General features: G+C 47.8%; 1 long non-coding RNA gene across 1 annotated transcript; it reads left to right on the plus strand.

The window, feature by feature from the left end:
• Positions 1-1,335: 1,335 nt before the first annotated feature.
• LOC139033937 (uncharacterized) lies at positions 1,336-7,197 on the plus strand. Its single transcript, XR_011486410.1, has 2 exons — positions 1,336-1,426; positions 6,645-7,197. It is a non-coding gene; the product is annotated as an uncharacterized lncRNA (long non-coding RNA).
• The last annotated feature ends 360 nt before the right edge of the window (positions 7,198-7,557 follow it).

A 7,557-nucleotide genomic window follows, 5' to 3' on the forward strand; every position in this document is an offset into this window, starting at 1 on the left:
GAAGGATTACTGGACCGCATGTCAGGGTCCCGAGGACAGGCCATCTTGTTATCCCAGTTGGAGATGGTAACTGTCCGTAACAGTCCGTCATCATTACTCTTCGGCTGGCATAAATCTCTTCATAATCTCTTCACCAACTCTCCCCACCCCCCAGTAGTAGATATCTGAGTTATTCCCAAAGATGTAAACAGGAGACTCCAGGCCCCACCCACTCTATCCAAGGAGAGGGCAGTGAAAGAGGATAGGCCCAGAGGGATAAGGGTGAGAGAGTGTGGCAAAGTGAGGAGTTCAGATCAGGACAGGGAACGGAGGAGGGCAAGTAACGAAGGGCAAAATCCACAGTCTGGGAAGGAGGGAGGAATAAAACCCACAGAGTATCAGGTGGAGAGATGGTGGAAATAGGAGCTCTGGGTGGATAAGGAAGGGCAGAATCAAAGTGGGGTTAAAAAAAAAAAAAGATTAATGAAAGGCGAGAGCGTGCGTGTTAAAGAGTTTAGTAAGCAAAGGGCGAGATACAGGGGGGAGAGAAGAGACCGGAGCGGGGAGGGGTCAAGCGGGCAGAGAGAAAGGTAAAAGGTAAGAAAAAGGTGATGGAAGGAAAGCGCGGGGCGCTAGGAGGAGTGGGGAGACGACCCGACGACGGGTAGGGCAGCTAAGGCCAAGCCGCGGGGGTGGAATCCAGACGCCAAGCGGGGGAGGGGGCGACGGGACGGGGGGCGAGGGCCGCCAGGCGGCGCCGGAGACCACCAAACTTTATACGACCCGAGACTGTTTCCAGGAGGGAGTGTAGAAAGAGTGGGAGCCTCGCCTGGCCTCGCCCGGCCTCTCCTCGCGGCCCGGGGCAGGGGCGTCCGCCCACCCCCTCCCCAGCGCGTCCCCCGACCCTCCTGCCCCCGGTAGGCACACGCGGCCCGCAGGCCCAGCCTGCCGCCTCCCTACCCGGCCGCTCAGAAGCCCCTCCCCCACGCTGCCCCGGGACCCTCGCCCCGAACCCGGGGGACCCGCTCCCCAGCCCCTCCAGTCGCCGCGGAGTGAGGAGGCCCGGAGGGCACGGCGGCAGATCGAGAGAGGGCGGCCCGGCGGGGCGGGAAGAGGGCGCGGCGCGGACCGAGTTTCCCACCTTTTCTCCTGGCCCAGACGTAGCCGGGGCAGACGGGACCTCTCGCGCTCTGCCTCCTCCTCCTGCTTCATGGAGCCATGCGCCTGGGTGGGGGCTCCCGAGAGAAGCGGGCCGCGGGCGGGCCGGACGCGCGGCGCGGACGGGGCGGGGCCAAGAAGGCCGGCAGGGGGCGGGCGGAGGAGGAAGCGGCGGGGCGGCGGTGGCGGCAGGGAAGAACTGCTAGAGGTATTCCCCGGGCAGCTGGAGGACTGAACCGAGTCGGGACCCGAGTCTTCCGGTATCCCAGCAGCCACCGGAGGCAGTGAGGTAATGGAGGAAGAATGTAGGGAGTCCTCCAGTGGACCACACGCCCTCTAGCGAGGCGTCGAAACCATAGAGATTAGGGGGCCGGCGGAGGGCCGCCCCGCTACTGTCACGTGGCCTAGCTCTGCGTACTTTATTGGCTGGCGCCGACTCTACTGGGTTGAATTTAGGAGACTGCTTCCTATTCTTGTGGCGGAATCTGAGGCAGTTGGAAGAAAGAGGGGAGGACAGTGAGGCGCGAGAGGAGGTTTGCAGGCTGCTTCCCCCCAGGTCGTTGAGCGGGCCGAGGGGTGCGCTGGGCTGTCTGGCCGGCCGGCGCAGAGCACGCCGGGTCCCCTTGGCTTCTGCGAGCGAGTGCAGAGCGCGCCGGGATTTGTAGTGCGGCCGGCTGGGCGGCGTTGTCCGCCGCGACGAGGCCTGAGTGCCAGCTGGGTATGCCAGCCCGGGTGCCCGGGCCTCGCAGCTCCGCCCTCTCCCGCGTTAGAACCCAAGCGCCGTGGCGCGCGTCGCTTCCCACGACCGAGCCGCAGCCTTAGAAAGCAGCCAGAAAGGGGCAGCTCAGACCAGCCTTAAATGAAGCCGACCCCCTGGCTCTGGGCAGATCCGCGGGAGAGATGTTCCAGGCTCTGAGCCAGTCTCCTCATGGACGAGAAAGAGCAAACCAGACCCGGGTGGTGCCAACAGCCCATCTCTGTCTTGACCCTCTGCGTCCCAGTCTGGAGACCACGCAGGTGGAATTGCCCACAGTAAAGGCTTAATTCAGTAGGTCGACTAAGCACATTCCTCAGTACTGGCAGGGCAGGGGCCTCAAAAAGAGCACTACAAAAACCAGCTTTTTAAAATTAGGAGTAAATAGTTGTAATTTCAAATATTTGCTATTTCATATGATGACTTAGCACTCATTTTAATTCTAGGTGGAGTTGCACTAAAAGTCTTATTCCTGCCTTGCTCCCTCACCTTAACCAAATAGTTTAGGCTCTGCAGCAAAAGCATGCTCTGTTTTAAAGCATTTCCAGTCTTGCCAAAAACACAGTCAAGCCCACAGTTTTGTTTATGCACAAAGGAATCCTAACGTGTTTGTCCTCAAGGAGCAAAGACAAGTATCTAGTAAAAAATGCAAATCATATCTTAACAGTGAAGCTTTCCAGCAAAAACCTTCTGCTCTGGAATGCATAATGTACTAAAGCATAATAAGATCTACTACTACAGACTTTTAGCTTAATTACCTGTACGCAGCAAAAACCGAGGAAACGGAGTGATTGGTGCCTCTCAGACCTGGAACTCTCAGAAAACCTGGCAAAGCGCAGCAGTGGGAAGAAGAGACGATGATGCCTTGCAGAACAGGAGGTCGATTTTTTTTTAAGCCATCTATAGCAGTCTTCATAATTCCTGTCGGTTTTGACGCGCTTATCTGTTGTTGAGGCCCACTTGGCCAGTTTCTAACCTCTTGTCAGACTGAAAAACTCCAAATTAAATAATCCCGTGGCCTAGAGCCAAAAGCAGGAGGCAGCAAGCCAGAGATCATTTGTTTGTTTCTGAAGAAGATCAGATATTGACTTTAAATAATTGCAATAAGTTTCACATAGTGAAAGTCTTTCCAGCTGAAAGTTTTAAAACATGGCATCTGGAAAAGGGCCTCAGTCTATTGCTCCCGGGGTGGTACTATGTTGTCATTGAACAATCCACAGATAAGGAAGTTATTGCTCCCTGGTTATGAAGCTGCCAGGAGGTAAATGATGGAACCAGGTTGCATTTGAAACACTCTCAAATTAAAAAACAACAACAACAAAAAAAAAACCTTGCCTTGAGCTGTGAAAAGGCATTTTACTGAGAAGTAGGACCCATATATTGTTGCTGTTGTTAACTGAGGCCAAAAGGCAAAGGGTTAGGACTTTTTAAAAAGTCACTTTGGGGTCACCTCACATCAGCAAGCAACAGTCTGAACTGATGCAAAAAATAAACAGTGAAATTAGGATTAGGAATGAGGAAGAAACGAGAGCAATTTATGCCATAATATAGAAGGGCCTGTGTCTTACTGTCTCATTTCTTGCACATGATTCAGAAATCTGGTACATAGTAGGCATACAATAATTATTTGTAGCCTGAATGATTAAGTGAAGAAGAAAGCCAGAAAGCAGTGGGAAAGTAATTTATTAGTAGTTGGGAAAGGGGAACTACAGAAGAGCCAAGTGCCTCAAGCACTATGCCTGGTCCTGAAATGTCACCCTAATCTGTACCACTCTATCAAAATACCCTCAGATCAAATCGTCTGTCTCCCTATCTTTCCATTATTCTGACCTTGAATGGTTAAGAATAAATGGTAATGTAAGAGATTAGATCTTAATTGTTTCCACCACAAAAAAAGAAATGATCATTAGGTCACATGATAGAGATATTAGGTAACTCTCCTGGTGGTAATCATAGTACAGTATAATTGTGTCAAACCAACACATTGTGTACCTTAAACTTTTGTTAATACAATGTTATATGTCAATTATATCTCAATATTTTAAAAAGTATGTTATAGGTCAATTATATCTCAATTTCTAAAATAATGATTAAGAGAGAATGGAGGTACTTCCCTGGTAGTACAGTGGATAAGAGCCCGCCTACCAGTGCAGGGGACATGGGATCGATCCCTGGTCTGGAGGGAGGATCCCACATGCCCCAGAGCAACTAAAGCCCACGCACAGCTACTCTAGAGCCTAGGGGCCGCAACTACTGAAGCCCACATGCCCTAGAGTCTGGGCTCTGCAACAGGAGAAGCTATTGCAGAGAAGCCTGTGCACCGCAACAAAGAGTAGCGGTGCAAGTAGAGAAAGCCTTCACATAGCAATGAAGACATGAACAGCCAAAAAAAATTTAAAAACTAAATAAAAAATTTAAAATAATAATTTGAAAAAGAGAGAATGGAATCAGACTTCATGGTTTCAAATTCTAGTCCTGCTATGAAGACCTGTGACCTAGGGCAACTTAGACTGTTAGTGATTTCATTTTACCATCTATAAAATGGAGATTGGAGCAGTCCCTATGAATTTAAATGTTTGTACTTATAAAAGCTGCTGTCCTTGTTAGCATAGTGGTGTGTATCCCCGCCTGTCATACAGGAAACCAGGGTTCAATTCCCCGACGGGGAGGCAACACACCCTTTAGCTTCCCTTGTAGCTCAGTTGGTAGAGAATCTGCCTGCAATGCAGGAGACCTGGGTTCGATCCCTGGGTTGGGAAGATCCCCTGGAGAAGTAAATGGCAACCCACTCCAGTATTCTTGCCTGGAAAGAATCCTATGGACAGAGAAGCCTGGCAGGCTACAGTCCATGGGGTCGCAAGAGTCGGACACAACTTAGTGACTAAACCACCATAACACCATACTTATAAAGCTATTATAGGGTTAACATGTCAAAAATCGCTCTGTCACTGTGAGCCTCATTAGTATTAGGGTGTTGAATAAGCATGAAATTAGCCTGCAGAGCAAACACATGCATTCTTTTGGATGTACAGCTTCGATGGGCAATGCATTGATGTACCAAAGACATTTACCAACCTGTGACCATGAAATAAAGTTTCACAGGATATATTGATGGGAATTATAGATTTCATGCTGTTCATATTGTTCATAGGGTTCTCTCAGCAAGAATACTGGAATGGTTTGCCATTCCCTTCTCCAGTGGACCACATTTTGTCAGAACTCTTCACTATGACCTGTCTGTCTTGGGTGGCCCTGCATGGCATGGCTCATAGCTTCATTGAGTTATGCAGCCCATTCTCCTGACAAGGCTGTGAGCCATGAACCAGAGATCAAATTGCCAACATTCATTGGATCATAGAGAAAGCAAGGGAATTCCAGAAAAACATCTACTTCTGCTTCATTGACTACACTAAAGCCTTTGTGTGGATCACAACAAACTGGAAAATTCTTAAAGAGATGGGAATACCAGACCATCTTACCTCTCCTGAGAAACCTGTGTGCAGATCAAGAAGCAACATTAGAACCTTACATGGAACAACTGACTTGTTCAAAACTGGGAAAGGAGTACCACAAGGCTGTATATTGTCACCCTGTTTATTTAACTTCTGCAGAGTACATCATGCAAAATGCCAGACTGGATGAATTACAAGCTGGAATCAAGATTGCTAGGAGAAATGTCAACAGCATCAGATATGCAGATGATAAAATGGCAAAAAGTGAAAAGCAGCTAAAGAGCCTCTTGATGGGAGTCAAATAGGAGAGTAAAAAAGCTGGCTTAAAACTCAACATTCAAAAAACTAAGATTAAAAAAAGAGGGAGAAATAAAAACAAGATAAAAAAAAGAAAATAATAAAAAAACAAAAACTAAGATCATGGCATCTGGTCCCATCACTTCATGGCAAATAGAAGGGGAAAAAGTGGAAGCAGTGACAGATTTTATTTTCTTGGACTCCAAAATCACTGTGGACAGTGACTGCAGCCATGAAATTAAAAGATGCTTGCTCCTTGAAAGGAAAGCTACAACAAACCTAGACAGCATATTAAAAAGCAGAGACATCACTTTGCCGACAAAGGTCCGTATAGTCAAAGCTATGGTTTTTCCAGTAGTCATGTACAGTATGAAAATTGGACCATAAAGAAGGCTGAGTGCTGAAGAATTGATGCTTTTGAATTGTGGTGCTGGAGAAGACTCTTGAGAGTCCCTTGGACTGCAAGGAGATCAAACCAGTCAATCCTAAAGGAAATCAATCCTGAATATTCATTGGAAGGATTGATGCTGAAGATGAAGTTCCAGTACTTTGGCCGACTGATGTGAAGAGCCAATTCATTGGAAAAGACTCTGATTCTGGGAAAGATTGAACACAAAAGGAGAAGAGGGCAGTAGAGGATGAGATGGTTAGATAGCATCACTGACTCAATGGACATGAATTTGAGCAAACTCTGGGAGATAGTGAAGGACAGGGAAGCCTGGCATGCTGCAGTCCATGGGGTTGCAAAGAGTCAGACACAACTTAGCAACTGAACAACAACAGTTACAGATTTCATTTGTCCCACTTTCCAGACTGACATGAGTCTGGTCTTGGTAGTAGATACAGAATCTGCATCTGTGCTCTGGCCGCCATAAACGTGTCTGTGTATCTTTCGTATGCTCATGTGTATCCTTGAAAGGGTGAGTTCATTTGGGTACTTAAGAGCAATGTTGAGGGGACTTTCCTGGTGGTCCAGTGGTGAGGACTCTGTGCTTTCATTGCAGGGGGTGCGAGTTCCATCCCTGGTCGGGTAACTGGAATCCTGCATGCTGCAGCTTGGCAAAAAAAATTTTTTTTAAATTTTTAATAAATAAATAAGAAAACTAGAGAGACGTGACCACTAAATGTAACCTGATTCCAGACTGAATCCTGGAGCAGGAAAAAAGTTAAAAAAACAAAAGAGAGTTTCCTTGGTGGTCCAGTGGTAAAGAATCCACCTTGCAATTCAGGGGCACATGTTCAATTCCTGGCCTGGGAAGAGCCCACGTGGCACAGGGCAGCTAAGCCTGTGTGCCATGACTGCTGAGCCTGCATGCTGGAGCCCTTGAACCACAACTGCTGAAACCTGTGTACCCCAGAACCTGAACTCCACAGCAAGAGAAGCCCCCACCATGAGAAGTCTGCACACCCCAACTGGAGGGTAACCCCTGCTTGCTGCAACTGGAGAAAGCCCATGCACAGCAATGGAAATCCAGCACAACCAAAGATAAAAATTAACTAATTAATTTTTTAAAAGATGAATACTTACCTGATTAAAATAAATCTTTATATATACAAGTGTGTACGTGAGTTGAATATTTTCAGATATATGAGGTAGTATAAATAAACTAAGCCCCACAGCATTTCCTTTGCATTAGAGTTAAACCACATTACTCTTGAGAAGATAAGCTTTTAAACTTTGTATGTCACTTTGGTACACAGTTCATCAAAAATTTCCTAAACTTCTACTAATCTTATTGGTGAAATAAATGAAACCAGGTCGGAAAGCTCAAGTTGTTCTTGTTGTTCAGTCCCCCGTGACTCCGTGGACTGCAGCATGCCAGGCCTCCCTGTCCCTCACCATCTCCCAGAGTTTGCCCAAGTTCATGTTCATTGCATCGGTGGTATAGTGGAGCCATCCCTCCTCTGACGCCCTCT

This window comes from Odocoileus virginianus, unplaced genomic scaffold (genome assembly GCF_023699985.2).
Source record: "Odocoileus virginianus isolate 20LAN1187 ecotype Illinois unplaced genomic scaffold, Ovbor_1.2 Unplaced_Contig_10, whole genome shotgun sequence".
Lineage (NCBI taxonomy): Eukaryota > Metazoa > Chordata > Mammalia > Artiodactyla > Cervidae > Odocoileus > Odocoileus virginianus.